This window comes from Cyprinodon variegatus, unplaced genomic scaffold (assembly GCF_000732505.1).
Source record: "Cyprinodon variegatus isolate N-32 unplaced genomic scaffold, C_variegatus-1.0 Scaffold196, whole genome shotgun sequence".
NCBI lineage: Eukaryota > Metazoa > Chordata > Actinopteri > Cyprinodontiformes > Cyprinodontidae > Cyprinodon > Cyprinodon variegatus.
Window position 1 is genome coordinate 596218 of NW_015150649.1, and position 20900 is coordinate 617117.

A 20900-nucleotide genomic window follows, 5' to 3' on the forward strand; every position below is an offset into this window, starting at 1 on the left:
GTTATCTCTCTGAGGAAATCAGATTGGCAAACTGACTTCATCTGAAAACATGACGAGTAGGCTTTAATTTGAAACTTGGCTTTTTTGATGCCTCCAAGTTGAGCTTTATGAGCTTTGTAAATTGGATATGTTTTTATCTTTTAATATGTTGTGTGATATGTGATTTTCAATTCCTGGCCTGGCCTGGCTCGTTCTTGCTTGGAGTTTGCATTTTCTCCCTGTGCATGTGTAGGTTCTCTCCAGGTACTCCGGCCTCCTTCTACAGTCCAAAAACATGACTATTAGGTTAATTGGCTTTCTAAATTCTCCTTAAGTGTGAGTGTGGTAAATGGTAAATGGCACGTACGCTTTACACTACGGGGTTTGAACCGTCAACCCTTCGATTTCAGGGCACTGACCGAAATCGAAGTGTCGCCCACAGTGTGAATGGTTGTTTGTCGTGTTTGTCTCTGTGATGGACTGCCGACCAATCTAGGGAGTATATCCGCTAGTCTATTGCATATATACTGTTGGAGATGGGCACCAGCAACCCATGCGACCCAAGCGGGGATAAGCATGATGGAAAATAGATTTAGATTTTTTTTTGTAAAAATTGCCTTTTATATTGTTATTATTGATATTAATGAATATGCATAGCTGTTATATACAGAAATTCTACTCAACCTTCTGTCCTTGTTTTAAGCAGCAGCTGCTCCTTGTCAAAGCTGAAACAAAACATGATACCTGATGAAAGAAAAAGTTGTTTAAAGGCTTGAAAAGCAATTAAAGTAATACAGAACTGCTTTAAATTAAATAAGCCTAGTGCCACATAATGGTAACGTTGTTAGGGGTTGGAGGTATTCCCCTTAAGTTGTGCTCTAAAGGGAAATAGGGACGCAAATTGTTCATTATAAGACGTTTGTTTGATAGATTAGATAAAGTTTTTATTATAAAGAAATAACTGTCATAATGTTAAAGATGTTGACATTTAGTATGTTAAATTTGGGACACTTCACAGTTATGTCTGGAGGCTCCAGCCTGTCAAGTATCGATGGTGGAAGTCACTATGGAATGTTAACAGCCTTGCAGGGTGTGGCCTCACACTACAAGCAGCTCTGACCCTCTGACCTTGTTTATATAACTGGTGTCAGATTTTTTTCTTTTTTGTTGTCTTTAAACTGCAGAAGAGAAACAACATTTCATGCTATCATGTGGCTGACAGGGCTTGGCACTGACATAACCTGCAGCCACCAGAAATATCCACATGGAGGTCTTTACAGTTAGCTGCTGTTTTTTTGTTTGTTTTTTTCGTCAAAGAAACATGGAAAAACTGTGCTGTGGTAAACTTTTCTGGCCCACACACAAAAGCACTATTTGGTTGAGAACTAACAGACCAAGTCCTCTTTGATGCATGTTGGTGGCAGCATCATGCTGTTGGGGAACTTTCCACTCATGAGGACAGGAAAGCTGGCATATTTCATAACTGAAATACCCCAAATAACTTCCACTTATGTTTGCTTTAATAAGTACAAATAAATAACCTACTGGAAGAAAAAAAAAAAACAGCATTTAAGACTGTAGGATTCTTATTTCTCACCCCTTTCCTTCAGTTTTGGAACTAGTTGGTCTCTCTGTTAATGTGGTTGTTCCAGCTCACACATACAGCTCTATCAGTGAAGGTTAAACTAAGATAAGACTTTATTTGGGTTAAGGGCAGTGCAGAATTTTGGAAGTAAGCCATGATCTTACACACACCCACCCACACACACACACACAGAGTGTCGTTCCTCTCGTCTCCCTGTTCATTGTCCTCTCTTGGTCACTCTGAGGGACAGCTGGTGGGGCGGTGTGAGGCTCTGTACTTTCCGTGTGTGCGTGCATGGGCATGTTAATGTTTGCCATTATCTATTTCAGGTGTGTTAGGAAGGGGGTAAATGCCGTGGTCCGGCCATGTGTTCATGCATTAGTGTGTATCTGTGGATGAGAGCACCTGTACCGCCAGCAGGAAGCTGTCACCATCACTATACTGCCTGACATATGCTGGTGACTTTGCAGAGCCATACTGTGAACCCATACTAACTTTAGAAAAGTTGAATCACTCCAGTCCAGGAAACTATTTGATGCACATGGAAGGTGTAGCCCTTTGGAACTAGTAATAGGCATCTTTCACAGAGATAGAAATTTTCATGAAGATTAGTTTTACAAGTAAAACCAAATATAAATTTCAAAACTCACTTTTGGGCACAGCAAATGCAAAAAGGCTTCTTGTTTGTTGTTTTTCTTTTCCTTGAAAGAGTGATTTAAGTATTTATGGTTTCAAACAGTTTGGTGGAGTCCTTGTGTGGGATTATGTGCTTGTGTGGTCCTCCTTTCAACCTGTTTGCCCTAGTTAGATGTTGGGCTGGTTGGAAGGCGATCAAAGCTCGGCTCTACGGGACTCTGTGTCCCCTCTACCAATGAATTTCATTTGAGGAATGCAGAGTAATTTAATCGGGTTTCAACATGTGATCTAATGCTCATTTTTTTAGCATAAACTTCTCACAGGTAAAAACACAAAGGTACTAATGTGGAGCACTCAAGAGGCTTTTAACATTATCCTCCCTCTCTCTCTTTTAATACTCTTGCCATGTTTTAGTCACTCATAATATTTTGCATCATTGTTATGTTGTGATTCTCACCTTTTATAACGGATTTCTGTGAGAGACTATTAGGGTTTTAATCTCAGACAAATCCATATGCATATTTAGTTATGTATGTGATTTTTTTTTTTTGTAAACCTTGCATTTTTGAAGGTTCTGTGTCCAGTTTTCTGCTTTTTTTGGAAAAGGAACAACCAACAAAACTACTTCAGAATAATTGCTAGAAATTAGATTTTGGCATTTAAGTTTCTTTTTCCGAAAAAAACTTTACTCCTTAAATGAAAGGAATAACTATGCTGTTGAAAACCCATGAACCATCTCTGGTCTTTTTTTAAGTAGCCCAGTCAAAAAAGCTCTGTGGATTCCGACGGTTGGTTAAAACAGCAGCGTGGGCGACAGCTATTCAGTCTTTATTTGAGTGTGTGGAGGCAGCTGCTTTGCAGGCCAAATGCAAATGTGTTTCCTGACGGTGTCATGAAAGCCTGGGCTGTTTATAAAAAGGCCATCTATTTTCATAAACTTACGTTTTGGTTGTAGCAAAACTAGTCGGAGAATGATTTGGTTTGTCATCGTGTTCCTGTGTGTTCCTGCTCGATCACTTCTGCTTGTCTTTGCATTTAAGTTAATGAGTTTTGAATCTGAGGTTTATGAGCAATAAATTAGTTTTTAATGTATTCCTCTAGGCTAAGGGGTTATGTTCTTATTAGCATCATTGTTAATATAATATGATCTTAATAATATAAGTGCGTTTATTATCAGAATTGGGCCAGCACGGTGTTTAGATGTTATATTGATTATTCGGGTATTAATTTTAAAAGTTATTGGTAGCACAAATGAGGATTGTTGAAAAACTTAATTTTAGTTTAAAGAACATTTAAAGTTGCCTATGTTCATGATTTTTGCTTATTGCCCAATGACAGGAGATCAAATGCTTTCAAACTATGTGAAATTTCCCTGCATTAATCACAGTTGAAATGGATGATAAATAACTCCTCCTTAAATGGCCTTCTGGTTTAGCTTTACTGAAAAAGCTATAAACTCAATCATTTACAAATGTTGTATTATTCCTGTATTCAATTCCTGTTTTTCAATAACTTGATTAGAAAAAAAGTATTTTTATTTTTTTTGGTTAAGAGTAAGCATAAAGGTTCTCTGTATGTTTTTTTTTTCTTATTTTTTATACTTTATTTTAATGATAAATGTCAACAGTAATCATATAGAATTGTATTACCAAATATTTGTTAGTGAGCTGTGCTGCAGGGAATGTTGAAGTAATTTCATAGGAGCAGAAACAATACAACTAAGAGAATGAAAAAAAACATAAATTAAACATAGCAAAATAAAAAAAGGAAGTGTGTTATTGAAACTTTTTTAATACAAAGACCTAAAGCTGTATTAAAAACCAAATAGTTAAGGTGGGTTTTTAAAAGTTTTTTAAAAGTCTCTTTGCTCTAAATAATCTCATTAATTCATCTTCATATATCCCTTCTGCTTGTTTAGCTACTGAAATAAAATACAGAAGTAACACATTTACTAATGGTGTCTGTACCAAATAATAATTAATATTATAATATATTGAATACCAGTCTTTGGTTTGGCCTTCCAACCCCCCACATGTTTGCAAATAGTTTTTAGCAGCTTTTTAGCGCAGAACATGATGTGAAAACAACAAAAAAAGCTATGAATGGACATTTGGAAAGCTACTTTTGTTAGCCATACAAAAAGGAATAACTGACATTGAATAGTTTTCTGGATGTTGATAGAATGTTAGTGTCTTATTTTCTTGCTTGCTGTTAAAGCCTAAGCTTGTCACAGAGTGCTCAAAAGCCCCATTTACACTAACCTCTGAAACCAGAGTTTGAGACCGACAGAAGTTGAGGTTCATCACACTACTAAGCAGAATCAACACTAGAAATCATGTGGCACGGTAGGGAAGCTAGTATTTAAGTATTTATGTCTGAAATTTCATGCTTAAGGAGGCTGACTGTAAGGAGATGACGTGGTCTGCTCATGCACTTATCTGAGAACTGAGCCAGAACTGAACCGCGATGAGCCCTACTGATGAACTAGTACCATGTTAGCACAGTTCAGTTGTGTCTCGCTCAGTTGTGCGTGCCGTTTACACTCAACAGTTAACTGTGTTACATACTCGGACCGATCTCGGCACGGTCTCCATCTTTTTTCATTTGCTCTCCAGCTTTCTACATTTCAGGAAATGCTGGAAATAATGCTTAAACAGGTTTGTGTCAATCCGAATAGGATTTACATAGATCTAGAACACATAGATATAGACTGTGTTTGATGAGTAAATATTTTAAGGATCTAGAGTATTAAAAAAGAGCTCTTTTTAAGGCAAATGCAAATTTCGTAATCATCTTACATGAACTTGGAAGTTCAGGTTTTCATTTGATAATGTCTTAGATATATATAATTCGCAGAGTAGGCTAAGATATCGAAGTTTTATTTTTATGTTTTATCTATTTTTGTCTCACCCTGCAAGGACCTATAAGACAGAAACTATGTAGTTGATTTCGCAGTAAACATCTGCAACTTTCTCTCCTGACAGTAAGTCCCTCATGATGTCTCAATCCTGTTGTTGCTGACAAAATACATTTACATCTTAATGCATCCTTCTACAGCAGTCCATCTTGCTTTGGCCAAGTTGTGGCAGCACATTATTGATTTTTTTTAGTTGCAAAGCTAGCGCCTACATCTAGTTGATGTGCTGTTTCTTTGAAATGTGTTTTAGCCGTAGTGGACACATATTTGTGGTTATCAGCTGGGAGAAGTTTCATCATCAGGTAGCTTGTTCAGGCAGCTTTGGCGACCGGCACACTTTGACCTGCAGGGGTAGTGTGGAGAGCAGATGAGTGGGTTGCATAATGCAGGTCATGTTTCTTTCAGTGTCACATTGTAGTTGTGGTTCTCCCTTTCTCTTTTATGCTGTCGTAAGTCTGTACAGTTGCAATCAAATCAGCTGCACTAACAATGCAATAAACTTTACATGATAGTTATCACAATTCTTTTGCAATGTGTACAGCTGTAAAACACTGCGGATTCTTTTATGTTCATGCTGCAATGAATCAAATGAGATTGTAATTTCAACTGAATACGATAAAATTATTTTATTGGGTAAAAGGAGAAATATTCATGCACACCTAGGAAGTGTAGTGTGACCATTTCACCTAACATGCATGTCTTTGGTAGCAGAGCGGCCAGGATTTCAACCAATGAAATTCTTCTTACTGCAAGGCATGCTGTATATGTTGGTAAGTGTTGCTGTATATGACTATACAGGACATCCCTCATTAGCTGTTATAGCAAGGGACATGCACACCCAGACACATTGTCAGACACTTCAAGTCATGAAGAGAAAACCTTGTTGTTGTAATGCAGAATGAACACACATCCGTCATAGAAACAGCCCTAGCACCCTTATTTCTAATCAGATTTTAATAAATAGTGGCTCAAATTAAAGCTGATAAAATTGCAAAAGTTATGTATCAGGGTATGCACTCGTTCTAGAAATAAATCCATAGGCAGAGTGGGAATGGTGCATTAAAGTGAGGACAAATATAACAGGCTGTTCTATGAAGATGCTGTCATTTTTATCATCAGTCCAAGTTGCCTAGTTATGGTTGTTACATTTTTTGTGTTTTTTTTTTTTTTGTTTTTGTTTATTTGTTTCTGGCCATAATATAGGATATTCTAAACTCATATAAGCTAATATTAATGAGTTTTTACTTCAGGGGTGGCCTGGACACTGGAAGCAGCCGGAGACGATGGCCTGGGTCAGCTATCACTGAGGGAGGAGGCCATGAACTGGTCTCACTTAATTGCTTTAAAATAAGAATATGGTTTACTTGGGTTGGGTATCCAGCCATTGTCATGGGTCAGGTAAAACATAAATACTAGTAAAGCTTTCCAGCACATGCTAGCTTAAAGCATTTTTGTTTAATGCTGAAATATCCAATAATTCAGATTATGACAGTGAACCCTTCATAAACTTCACTTTTAATTTACTTTCTATCAACCACGTGTGGAATTTTGGGGTTTTTTCTCTCACATTTTTGTCAGATTACATTTCATGTTACTTAGATTTCCATAGTTTCAAGCTGTCAAAGCAAAAAGTCATTCTACTTCTAAACATTATTTAGGCTTCACAAAGATCACTTCTGACGCCTCTCCTGCTTCTGCAGCCACCCTGACTAAATGTATAGCAGTGGCTCCAGTGTGTCATGCAGTAGTCAGGTGATGTCTCATCTAGTAATATACATCAATGGTGCTAACAGCTCCTCCATCACACATTCCCCCCATGTGAGTTTAGTTTGATAAAAATCGCATCCATGCAGGGGTGTGTGGTATCAGAAAGAACATGAAATAACATTTCTAAGCACTTTTATTGCAGTCTGGACCACGTTTCTTCTCATTTCCCGTCTGTCGTCCTGCTCTCAGCTAGAACTCCACTTATATTGAGCCACAGTTGTCAAATCAATATTGGTGCTTAAGGAAATGGATTTTTTAGGGGTTAAAATCCTGAGGTTTGTAGCAATGTTGGAGACAATTTGAAGTTAGGAAAAAGACAACATGTAGTGTTATCAGCGATATTATCAACAATAAAATGTCAATCAAAGGTTTTCCTTCTGTGACATTGCCTTACTTACTTTCACATTATATATGTGAATATTACAGACTACCATACATTGTTCTGCAAGTATTCTTATCAATGTTAATACCGTACATGTTGTGTTGCAGTTACAATCAGGTATAGTTTTATATCTGTTTATTAAGAAATGTTAAAATGTTTTGTTGAAAAGTGATGTTGAAGGATGGATTGGAATATGTAGTTAGTCTACAGCAGGACGACAGAAAGTAAATCTTGAAAGCCTTTACTGGTCAGTTCTGATTTTTCTTTTTTTTCTTTTTCTACTTCTTACTATTTTTAAACATCCTTTTAAAACAATTTTTTTGCAAATTTAGATTTTTGAGAATTTATCAGTTTAACTCTTCATACATGTAGCATTTAAGGTGGAAACCATGCCCTTGGTCCCTTATAGTACTTCATGCTTTTTTATCCTGTAGAAAACATATTAAACAATAATCTTTATGTAATATTTTAATAACCTTAAATATCCTTAGTGGACACAAAAAAATGCATTTTAAAACCTGCTGACCTGTTTGCATGAAAACAAATGGTAATTATTAGTTTTAATCCTGTAAATAAGCAGTGGAATGTGGATGTTAGATTGTTTCAAATTTGATCAGCAGTTGAATGGTAGAATTGGAAGTGATGATAATATCATAGAATTTAGTGTAATGAGTGCTAGATCAAAAATACTTAAGCAATTTAAGAAACCATGCTACTCTAGAGGTATGATAGGCAGATAAAAGCCATTTTTGTTGTTTTTTTAACCAAAAAAAAAGAAAACTAAAATAAAAAAGGTAAATACAAAAAATTCAGAAACAAAGTAATTTAATAAAAAGAGTTAAAAACTTAAACAATATATATTTTATTTCAAATTATTATTAATATTCTTTTCAAATTAATTTTTTTTCACATTTTATTATTGCATTTTATTTTTGCCATTTTATTTTATTTATTTTTTTACAGATCAGTTATATAACCCCAAACTGTCATTCAGTAGAGCTCTATACAAACACCTTTATTAGTTTCTAAATAGATAATTCCTCTTTCTTGCTTAAAAGTCTCAAATTTCAAAAAATATTGAAAAGAACACCTATTATAATGTTACACAATCTGTTTCCCTTTGTTCTTTCCAAAGTTTAACATGTTTCTTAAAACTTTCTTAAGTTTTTTTTCTTGCACATATATGTTATTTAACATTTTCCTCCAAATAATGAGTGTCCCTAATCTCTTTAATGTCAATGCAATGCTGCTACTTCTAGGGTTAATAATTTCACTCCTACATGAACACAAACATGTTGTAGTGTCTGTATGTGTCTGTGTATATGGGTACATGAAGGTGTTTCCCTTCCTGTTTGAGACAGGGAAGGGACAACAGAGAGAAGAGCAACATTACTGCAGGCTAAAAGGGTGTTGTGCACCGGCACACAGCATTCTGTCAGGAGGGTTGAGTTCCTCACACAGTGACAGCGAACTGAGCTAGGTGCCTGGAAGCCATCTTTTCACAATATTTACGCCAATGTTTTCCATGAAGCAGACTGACAGGGTTAAACCAGGTGAAAGCTCTGCTCCGTATTGATGTGACCCCTCAGCTTAAGCCAAGCTGATATTGATTTCTGACAAGATACGGGTTAAGAGAGGATATCATCAACCTGTGCCAGAATTATGGGGGAAAAAATCACACAAAACGTTATTGCATGATGTTGTGGAAGGATTCCTTTTTTTTATTGGTTTAAAAGGCCTCAAGTTAGATAAGAAAACAAAAATTTACCAAAACGTTTTTCAAACAAAAATCGATCCCCTTTTTCAAATGTTTTACATTTTATGTGACCGAGTTGTTCTATAGGTTCTGGGGCAATATATCAAATAGTCTTTAAAAAAAAAAAAACAATCTGCTTGTTTATGTAACACTCTTGCTGTCATTCCAATTTTTTTCAAAAACATTTTTCCGACAAATTCAAAAACAGTGTGCTGTGTCGTGCCAGCATGGTGCTGAAATCTGACCCTCATGCACAATCTGTCTGTCTCCATTCTTAGTATGATATTGTGCAGCAGTAAACCAAAGTGACACTGGAAGGACAGCTGTTAGAAACTACTCTGATTCTGGAAGTTAATGAGTTTATTTAAAATGTCTGCAAAAAATGTAAAAACCCACACACCTTACATTTATAAGGCAACAATTACAGCATTTAATCAGGTTAAAAATAAAAAGCTTTCCAAAGTTTATATGATTTTTTTTTTTTTATGTAGTGTAATCATTATATATACGTTTTTTATATATATATATATGTATGTATGTATGTATGTATGTATGTATGTATGTATGTATGTATGTATATATGTATATATGTATATATGTATATATATATATATATATATGTGTGTGTGTGTTATAAATATGTTGAATCTTTGTGGTTTTTACATCATATGCGATGCTTGCTTCTTTTCATTTTCTAAATTTTGCCTCAACTTGCAGTGTGTTTTATTTGGGCTCAGAACGTCCATCTTTCTGATACTAACTTTTTGAAGACTGTTTTACAAGCTGCTCCCAGAAAACGTGTCAGGATAACCGAGTTCTCTCTTGCTATATAAAGCATAGAATACAGTAGCTCATTGCTGGCTCTCCCCCCACCTGTTGCTGCAAATTGCTGATCAGCTGACTGAAAGGAGGTTCACACACTTGCCTTTCTTTAAGGAAACACAATTACAGATTTTTGAAAATTTTAACCTCTTGGAAAACTGGTACAACTAAGCATTGGGTGGAATTACAGCATACTAATATTTACTTTATTTTATTTAACTTTTGTTAAACTAGGATAGTCCCATTAAGATTGAAACCTTTTTTTCAAGGGAGTCTGTCCAAGAAGGAGGAACAAATAAAGCAAAAAGTTAGTTATAAAAAAATAAAAATAACAACTAATTATTAAATACACCAATCAATATTAATTTGGCATAAAATCAGTGTAATTCTTTCATAGTAAAACAAGTATACAAGAACCACAGTATGCATTATTTAAATATCAGTAGCATTTAATTCTGTTTCCTTTAAAAATACGGCCAGGAAGAATAAAAATCTAATTTTATAAATATGCTCAAAACTGATATTCTATGTTCTTCTTGCAACAAAAGAGAGCAAATGTTCGTCTTTTATGAGAATTTATGTATTATGTTTTTCTTGTAAGTACAGTCAACATATAAACAAATGGTTGCATTACTATTTCAAATGCTTATAATGCAAAAAAAAAATAATTCACATCAGCACATAAAAATAATCACAAAAAATCTGTAGTTTGCTAAGCCCAGTATTATTCCTAATCCAGATTTAGACTTTCGTAGTAAAAGGATGATTATTTAAAATATCATAGCTAGCAGAATACTTTCCCTTTATTTTGTCTAGGTTTTAATGTGTGGTTAAATTAACTATAATAGTATTAATGGAGCAGAGCTACATTTTGGGAGTTGAATCCCTCATCTGCTCAGGCGTCATTACTATACAGCTGCATAGATGTGTGAGAGTAAAAAACGAAACAAAAAACAATAAATTAAGAGGACTTTTGTGAATGAGGTTGAAATGCTCTTCATTTATCATTTAAATATTCAGTTAGTTTTATTATGTGAAGCGAAAAATACTTCTCGTCTATACGTGATATACTTTAAATAATTGTACCTTGTGCTTTTACCTGCAAATATTGTATTAATCACTTTTTATAAACACAGCTATTAATAGACTGCCCTACAAAAAAATGAAATCTAAGTAAGTCAATTTCTCTTAATATAAGTGCATTTTACATTCATATTTACGTTTAAATACGAAATAAAATCAACAGCAGTCTCTCATTTCAAGGGCATAATATCTAATTCTCTTATTTTAAGTGTAAAAATATGCATTACATTGTCAGATCATCTATTTACCAACCCAAATTAAGCGTAAATACACTTTTTTCTAAAGACATGTAAAAAAAAATTTGCAGTCTGGTTGCGATGTAACTGTTAGCTTAAGCATTATTAGACTTAAACAAAACTCAAACAAGCAAATGATGCATCTACGACATTAGGCCAAAGTGAGGGACAAAAATTGGGGGAGAAATTTTACCCCTCTCTTCCTTACCAAATCAGTAAACCTGAAATGTTGTGAATAAAGTCGAATTATAGTATCTAAATACATTTTAACTTTTAATAAAAAGCCTAATCTCAGAGGGTGTAGGCTAAACAGCAACTCTTTTTATTGAGCGTTCAACTTTATTCACAACATTTCAATCATCAAATCAGTTGCAGGTTTTAGAAATCAGGAAAATTTCCTTTGACCTTTGACTCTCTGTTTTAATGCCAAGAAAAACACTATAACGCTGTAAACATGTAGCCATAGATATTTTTAGTTCAAGGTTATAGTAAGTCAGTCCTGAAGGCCAGCTATCCTCTATGTTTCAGATGTTTTTCTGTTTTCACACATTACTACCAGCTCCTACTTTAATTCAGATTTAATTCCAGGCCTCTGCAGAGTTTGATCACATTCAGAGGAGGCAACTCATTCATTTCTTATACATGTGTTGGAGCAAGTACACGTCTAACACATACAGGAAGCTAGCTGTTAAAGAGTAGGTGGACTGATCTGGTCAATTATCCTCCCTCCACCTTTTTGCAACACAGTGTGGAATTCTGCAAACATGTTTACATATTTCCAAAGAAACCAGTATCTGCAAGGAAATTGGAGATGTTTATTCAAAGTTAGCCAAGTTCATGAAAAGATCTAAACGGAACTTAATAACAGTTTTTTTGGGGGGGAGAAATTGAGGACACAAGCCTCAAACCTGTGTCTCGTGTGGGTAAACAAAGCCTGGTTGCCATGCTGATTGGGCGTCAGTGTATAAATAGCTTGGGTGTTGCTCTGAATACTCCTCAGAGAGGGCAAGAGAGCAACAGAAAAATGGAATACCAGTCACAGAGATAGTGTAGGACACGACATGCATGGAAGTTTACCAGGTCCAATGGTTTTACAAAATGAGGAAAAGGTTTTCAAGCTTATAAAAAGGCAGAGAGATAGAAGTGAATATGTGCTTAAGAGTTATGATTCATGTTCAGTGATCTTGACACACCTTTTATGAAGTTTTGCAAAAATGTGATATTATCTAAGTGTAAAATTTGAGCTTCTTTTAAGTATAATTTTGTGAATACTGGGCTGAAGGTTAAGTTGATTATTGCATTCAATGCTTTGAATTTAGGAGGTATTAAACTCTCAACAGCATTATCTGTGAAGTTTTAGGCCTTGTATGTATTTATACGGCTAGCTCTGTTTTATTCCCCTCCTTTTTAAGCACAAACTTCAGTGTATTTCATGGGGGTTTATGTAATAAAGCTACAAAAAGTGGCTTAAAAGGTGAATTGAGGGAAAACGGATTTTTATATTTTATACAAAGAAAAAGAAAAGCTCCTTCTTCATGCCCCCTTGGCAACTATTGTTTTGGCCTGTATTAAAAGGTACACATAGATATGCTTTGATTTAAACTTTTTTTGTATTTCTTACTGTTTGTTTAGGGTTACTGTCCCAATAAAAGGTGAATATCTACCCCAGTTTTGTATCGTTATCAACTTTAAACAGGCTTACTGCTGATCTAATTTGGATCAGTTTGACTCTTCCTGGTGGAGATAAGCCTCAGCATGATAATGCCGCTATCATGTTTAATTAGAGGAATGGTGCCATCCCTAGTTTACACTTTCTTTTTTTATTGTTCTGTTTTTACAAAGTAGGGGACCTCTGAAATAATCGGTCACATGTATTTTTATCAGATAAAAGGAAATGAATGCAAGTGTATGCCACACTTTGCAGATTGTTGATCTGTCACATACAGTTAAAGACAAAGGAAAATACCATGATATTTACAAGTGGAAACGTGTAAGGGATATGAGTAAAAAGTAGTTTTCTGCAAAGGACCTGTAAAATATCTTGTAAAATGTGAACTTTTGCAGAAACTTGAAAGAATGACCTAAAGTCTTTCTCTTTGTTTTCTTGCAGGGAATGTTGGCTGTAGCAACAGACGGACAAACTTAAAAGGACAGAAATACTTTTGAGTTTTTTCTCCTCCACTCCTGGAAAGATTCAGCCTTTCATATCAGCCAACGTAAAGCTCCTGGTAATCGTCCGCTCCCAGCTGAGCCGGACGCTCCACATTCTTGGCCCACGTAGCTTTGACTCCTCTGCTCAGGTAAGAGTCAAGTGAAACGCTTTTACCAAACAAAATGGTCAAATGAGGTGCCTCGTTTATCTGTTGTAGTGTTTGTGTCTTGTCGGCTTAAAGTGAACTCTGATATGGGTTAAAAAAATGTTCTTTTAATGGGAATTTAGTCAGGCAATAAATGTAATAAATGTGTCAGACATTCAGAGCCATTAGCTATTGCAGCCATGGTAACCAGAAAGCTTGGTCTTTGAATTTTCTTTGATTGATTCACTTAAAAAGGAAGAAAAGTGGTAGTTTAAGTTTGTCTCCTACTTAGTGCCTTCAAGCGCCTTTTCTGTTCATTGTAAGGCCACTAGTGATTGTTTTATATGAAACTTTATTTTCTTTTTCCTTTATTCACCACTTTGACTACTATAACATTCCTTATCTTACATCCTGGGCATGACTGTGGAAAAGGTGCCAAAAAGGTTCAAAAGTGAAATATAAAGAGCCTGCTAAATGAAGACTGTGTGTTTATAAAATGGACAGTTTAAGCTAAATTTAGACAAGACGTATGAGTTAAAATAGCAGGGTTGCTACTTTTTTTAGGTTTAATGTGGAAAAGGACTGTCTGGCCTGAAATAGCTATAAAAGTATGTACATGGTTGCAGCGTGTGAAGGCTTGTCTTTATCCAAATTCTGGGTTACTTTCCATTCATTGTCTGACTGATGTACGTAGCTCCCTTCGTTTTTCCTACTTTTTATCATTCGCCTCACTCTAAGTCAGGAAACCAGTCTCTACTTCCACTATCCTCTCAATGATTGTTGCTTATATGGAAGAGATTATTCAATGTAGTTGCTCTGCAGTGATCCCTATTTCCTCCTTTCACTTCAGAGTGTAATTCTCTTAAAACTGGTACAAACATGTTTGCACAGCAAAGCACAGGCACATGGAAATAAAGCACCAACTCCACACGTGCACATAGATTGACAACATGTATATATTAAAACATTGAAAAAATAAAAACTAAAATGTTTCATGTTCATATTTTAACCCCTTCTATTTTTAACTTAAAAGTCAGAAAACCTATTATTCTTTTTTAACTAAATAAAGTATGAAAACATACACCAGTTAACTATCTATATATATGTCATACCTAACAATTTCTAAGTGAGTTTCTCCAGTTTATAACAGTTTAATTATCACTTTTTAAAGCTTTTTTCGATTTTTTTTTTCAATAGGCCTTTTTAACATTTACTTTTATTGTAAATTATAATTACCACTTTAAATGCTGTTTAAGCTGATTTATTTTTCACTCGTGTAATAATGAAAATCAACATCTGTGCTGTTATTTCAGTTATAATAACCTTTATGTTAGTTGGAAAGAGAGCAAGTAGAAACAGACATCTGGGGACACACCCTGCCTGCAGCAGGCCTGCAGAAGGTTACAATTGAAACAGGGTGCAGAAACAGATTAGCAGCATTTATAAATAACAATTGCTTGGGATGATTCTTTTATTTACCGTTTTTATGTTTAGGTTTAATGCAAGAGGAACATACTCTCCCCAAAGACTGGTAGATAAGCACAGCTGCACACACAGCAGTCAGCAAGTTCTTGCCTTCAAGGCAAAAATCTGTGGGTCATTTGCATTAATAAAGTTAATGGTTTTACCTAAAGACAGGTCTACTGTTCAGCGTGTCCAAGAGCAGCTCTGCTCAGTTCGGTTAGTCATACAAGAAAGCCAGAATAAGTTCAAAATCTTTCCTAAACATTGGTCTAATAAATGACGTTTTCATACACAACTCTGGTAATTCAATGGTACATAAAACCCCATGATAACAGACAGGCGTGCATTAATTTATTGACAATGTATTTACATAACCTTAACAGCCCAAATGATTCATTTTATGCTTTTTGTTTGTTACCCAACATCGATAGAATGGTGACAACTGACAGCCTCAGTGAATTTGGCTTAGGGCCACACTCTTTGAGCTGAGGGATTTGCTCTATAACCATACAAATATGTTTTGAGGTACAGAGTAATTAGTGGTTAAAATAACTGAATACATGCCAAAAATGAGTTCAGAAAGTAAAAGTACATTAGGTTGGATGGAGATACTGCAAAGGAAAAGATGAAATAAGATGAATCTTTATGGTTAGGATTTCATCCCTCGTATATTTCTCCTTTCTTCAGCAATTAACGCTGTTGGATGCATATTACACATTTTTTTCCTTGCGGATTTCTTCCTTTTTACACAGTTGGCAGTTCCCTTTTATCTGAGCAGAAAAACCGTCAGGAATGAGCAGATGGAGGGACGACACTCTAAAAGCTCAGACAATGACACTGAGCAGGATGTCAGTAGGAAGCAACACATGGCTTAGAGAGCAGTTTGTCAAGTTTACATCAGGCTGAAAACATGGAGCTAGAACTATGTGCTGAAGCAGAAATAGACTTCTTTTATTTCACTTTTCTATCAATGTGGGGTTTTTTTCTCTCTAGGAAACTACAGCATTGTATAAGTATTTTTTGTAACATTCATTTCAATTTATTTATATAGCACCAATTCACAACACATGTCATCTCAAGGCACTTGATTCAAAGTTTTCTAACTAAGGAAAACCAGTTGATTGCATCGACTCATTCACTCGAAGGCAATCCCTCACACCAAGCATGCTTGTAGCGACAGTGGAGAGGAAAAAAAACTCCCTTTTAACGTGGGTAAACCTCCAGCAGAACCGGCCAGCTCCCATGTCAGAGGATGGACAGTAGAGAGCACATCCAGACAGTCACAGTCACAGAAACAGGACTATACTGAAAAACAGGCCGATCTAAAACATCTATAAACAAAGGTGTTGATGGCAGCAGCAAAGCCTATATTTCTCTCCAGGATGGTGTCACAGCCAAACAGGAACAGACGAGGCAAAGCTAATGTGAGAAAAAACAGAGAGAGCAGAACGTTAGAGATTGAACTAACAAATTCTGCAGAGTGGGAGAATAGAGATAGAATGAAGCAAAATTATGAAAAAGAGGTCACTATGTCCTCCAGCAGTCTAAGCCTATAGCAGCATAAATATAGAGATAGCTAACCTGAGCCCCTCTAACTATAAGCTTTTTTAAAAAGAAAAGTTTTAAGCCTAGTCTTAAAAGTAGACAGGGTGTCTGCCTCAAGGACTGAAACTGGTTTGTTCCACAGAAGAGGAGCCTGATAACTAAAAGATCTACCTCCTATTCTACTTTTAGAAATTCTAGGAACCACTAGAAAACCTGCAGATTGAGAGGGAAGTGCTCTGTTAGGAACATAGGGAACAATCATATCTCTGACATAAGATGGAGCCTGGCCATTTATGGCTCTATATGTGAGAAGGAGGATTTTAAATTCTATTCTGGATTTAACAGGAAGCCAATGAAGGGAAGCTAGGATGGTTTATGGACCTCTTGATAGTAAAGAATTTAATAATCCAGCCTTGAAGTAACAAATGCATGGACTAGTTTCTCAGCATTACCCCTGGACAGGATATTTTTAATTTTTGCAATATTGCGTAGATGAAAGAACGAAATTCTTGAAACCTCTTTGATATACATAAATGACAGGTCCTGATCAAAAATAACACCAAGATGTTTTACTTTATTATCTGAAATCAGTTTAATCCGATCCAAATGAAGTGACTGACTAATCAGATTCTTTTTCAAGGACTTAAAATGTGCTTTAAAAATTAAGCTAAATGAAGCTAACCTTTAGTTTTGAGATCATATCTACACACCACCTGTGTAGACACAGATGGAGCAGTGGAGCTGCCGCCACTTCAGACATGCTGCTCACTCTATGCTGAAAAACACACCTTGCAGAGGGGCAATCTGCTGCACAGGAACATAAATATCCATGCAGAGTGCCCAAATATCCTTAAAAATGAAAATAATTTGTTCTTTATTTAGTTTTTTCTAAGTTGTGCAGCTGCATGCTGATGAAAGTCTTTCCCTTTGGGTGTCTGTTGGCCATCCAGAATAAAAATACTCCATTAAAAAATGGGATACATTGATTGGTGTAAAACTATTATGACTTAGTTTCTAATGCTGTTTGTAATACAATTTTGATTGATCTTAACACATATTTGACAGTTCTGTCAAACAATTAAAGGAGGGAATAATGAATGGAAACATCTTTAGTAAAAGCTTCACCAACACATCTGTGATTAACCCAGGGATCATTAAAATAGGCTCGTCCAGAATTTTACAAGACTGTATAGTTTTGCTATCAATGTATGACCTGTTGGTTTAACTTGCACTGTAAATGTAACGTCTTACTTTATGGGAGTGCAAACTTTTAACAACTTGTTTGGCGTTGTTAGTTTCCATGAAAGGTCTCTTCAAGTTTGGTGCTTATTCAAGAAATAGAAGGATAATTATTTAACAGTTGCTATAGATTTATCTTTTTTTTTATTTATTTATATTAAAATACTCCATTTAGATTCTGGTTTATGATTGTTATAAAGTTTTTACTTAAATAAAATCACTTTAAACTAGAGCTGGACTCATTTATCTAAGGAGCTCAAGCCCCTCCAACATGGCAGGCATTGCCACTTCCACAGTTCAGGTGCCGTGGTTGTTGTCCAAACAATAAAAAAAAAACATCTATGGTAATGTTTTAGCTAAAACCTTCCTTTTTTTTAACAATCAAATTTGAAATGCTTAGTTCTTCTGTAATCAGTGCCTCCTTGTGTTCAACCTGCAGTGAACTTCATGAATTAATGAGCCTGGTATAGAAAAACTTTCAGTTTCAGGATGATAACACGGAAAAAGACAGAAATAGTAATGCATTATAACTGCCTTGGCAGTATCCATTCTAAATATCAAAGATTCACAAAAAAAATTTCTTATAATATTATCCTTTTACCAACAATGCAATAAATGACTGCACACAAATGGATGCAAAGATTCAAACAGTATTTCAGTTTTTATTGGGGGGAGGATGTACTGAAGAGGTTATTTAAGTGTTATAAAAGAAATTAAGGATCAAGCATAAAATTGAAGCAACTGTTTAAAACCAGAGAAACATTATAGTGTCAGTCCAAAACTTTCCACCAAAATTTGAAAAATAAGCAATATGTGGCTATTTCTATCCAAAATGTAAGACCTTTAAAACAGGATAAGTAAAGCTGTATATTTTCTAACATCTTTGTTCCTTCGTTTTCCTGTTCATTCCAGGGGTTATCATGCATTTTTTTTTTCTGTTTGCTGGAAGGATCCCAATGACATACCTTTAACCTTTGTTTGCTGTAACTTCCAATTTACCTTTTAAAGTGACTTCCTGATACTTTGTTTGGATAAAACATACCGGTAATAAGAAAATCTGCATGGCTTTGATTTCTTTATCTGTGATTAGGATGAGAGATAATTTCTATGCCAGGAGGAAGAATAAACCTTGTAGGGAAATCCTGACAGTGCTTTACAAATTCAATTAACTCTTGGGGATGGGTGTTATTTATCATTTGTTAGTGAAAAATCCTCTAACTCGTTTCGATGTAGCCTGCAGTGGTCGCTTACTGTGATGCCAAAGATGTCAAATTACTAATTAACTGAGAGATGCTTTCTGCAAAAAAAAAAAAACAAGACAACAACAAAAAATCATTTCAGATGCCTTTAGCTAATCAGCAGTCACCAGCTGTTTTACTCCTTGAATAAATCATTGGAATCCCAGTTTGAATTGATATCAAGAGTTTTTAGGTCATTAGTAATAAAAAATAAGGTTCAATTTGTGCTTGAGAAAGTTCAATGCTTGGGGCATTTAAAGGAAATGTTGTCTGTGCAATACAACATAATGAAGAACTCAAAATCCTATACTTCATTTCTTACATTGTATTGCTTCTTGTGAATCTTGTTGCTTTCGGGGTAAATTGCTGCTGCGAGGGGTCAAACGATTATATGCAATAGTCTTTCTGTTTAAGAGTGTGGAGTTTCCCCTCTCTTGTTTTCTTGTAATATCTTTGCTTGGCTTTATTTATCTGGGACTCTGCTCTCGTAGTAGGTTTGAACTGTGTCACGAGGAAGAGGAGAGAAACACACTCGGCCATTTATACACTGCACTGGTATACATGAAAGCAGAATGCAGACAAAGAAAGCGAGAGAGGAGAGACTGCAGAAACATCTAATATATCAGGGCTGGATTGATGGTGGGAGAATAAGGCTATTGAATTTAAATCGTGTGTGTTTCCGTAATCCGACTCCTCAGCCATATGCTTAGTGACTTGTATCTAACCCTAAAACGTTTAGTGGTTTCAAAATCTGACTTGTAGTTTTCCACTTTGCTCTATGAAAGGATGCGACAGTTGCTTTAAGGTAAAAAAAAAACCACAAATATGAAGTGTTTTATGTATGAAACTCCTACAGATTCACTTAAGCTACCAAAACACCCAGAAACAATAATTTTTCACAGAATCTACGAATGCACCTATTAGAAATTTAAAGCTGTCTGTTTTCTTTTCTCTCTTTGACCAGCTGATGCAAATTTTAGTTGACTAGGAGGATTGGATAAAGAAATGGTAAACTGTTCACTGCATCTTAAACTAATAATTAACACAGCTAGCATTGATAGTTATCTGTAAACTAAGTGTTGCCCCATAGTTATGTAGAACCTCATCATAACTAAAAATTTGCTAATAATTACATGTTAGACATGTAAGCTTTGTGATACCTAAATTAGCTTTCTTCTTTATCAGCTTCTCTCACTTCCTCACATCGAGAATTATCTGGCTAATAAAAAAAAATTTGAGAATTTAATTGATTAAGTATTATTATATCTGTAACTTAAAACAATGCAGTACATTTTCTTTGGCTTGTTTTTGTCCATTGTTTGTTTTTTAGGGGGGTTTACAGTACTCATGTGCATAGTAGGACATTAACTAGTTGTGAGATTACCAAGTTGACTATTTGACAATCAAAATAGAAGTCGAGTTGATGCGACCTTCTATGACATAATAATAATTAGAGGCCAGTTTTGCATGTTGCACACATACTGTACCTCCATGCAGGCCCTCACCTTGCATCGGCAAATTTGAGTTGTCCAGATGTGTGTCCACTCACCTTAATTAGGTAGACTTGTCAACAAGTCGAGTTTCTGGTAAATGCCCTAGTCCATAATAATGCAAAACAATAGATAATGTTGAAAATCTTGCTGTCCCTGCTTGTAGGTATGGTGGAGGACCGGTGATTCTGTGGGACCTTTTCTTGTACAAAGACCCTGGAAACGTTATACTGTAGTGAACAGCATTACAATTGCGGATAACCTAAAAAGTAAAGTATTATTTAGCTAAATTTCATGGCTAAATTTCAACTAAAGAGAAGAAGAAGCATTCAAAGACACGCACGGCTGACAGTTGGTCTATAGAGGTAGGCAAAGAAGAAAGCCGAGAGGTCTGTATTGTCCTGTAACATTTTCCAAGGATAGAGAATGCATATTTCTGCTCTTTAAGTTTACACATAACTTTG

At 35.4% G+C, this 20900-nt stretch overlaps 1 protein-coding gene across 2 annotated transcripts in view; it reads left to right on the forward strand.

The window, feature by feature from the left end:
* The window catches only part of atxn1 (ataxin 1), a 117291-nt gene that overhangs the window by 19787 nt on the left and 76604 nt on the right, over positions 1-20900 (forward strand). The window contains exon 2 of one of the 2 annotated variants that reach the window (XM_015379627.1): positions 13274-13463. The exons of the other annotated variant lie outside the window; for it this stretch is intronic. The gene's annotated coding sequence lies outside the window, so the exon portion shown is untranslated. The remainder of the gene's footprint in view (positions 1-13273; positions 13464-20900) is intronic. 2 annotated transcript variants of the gene reach the window in all.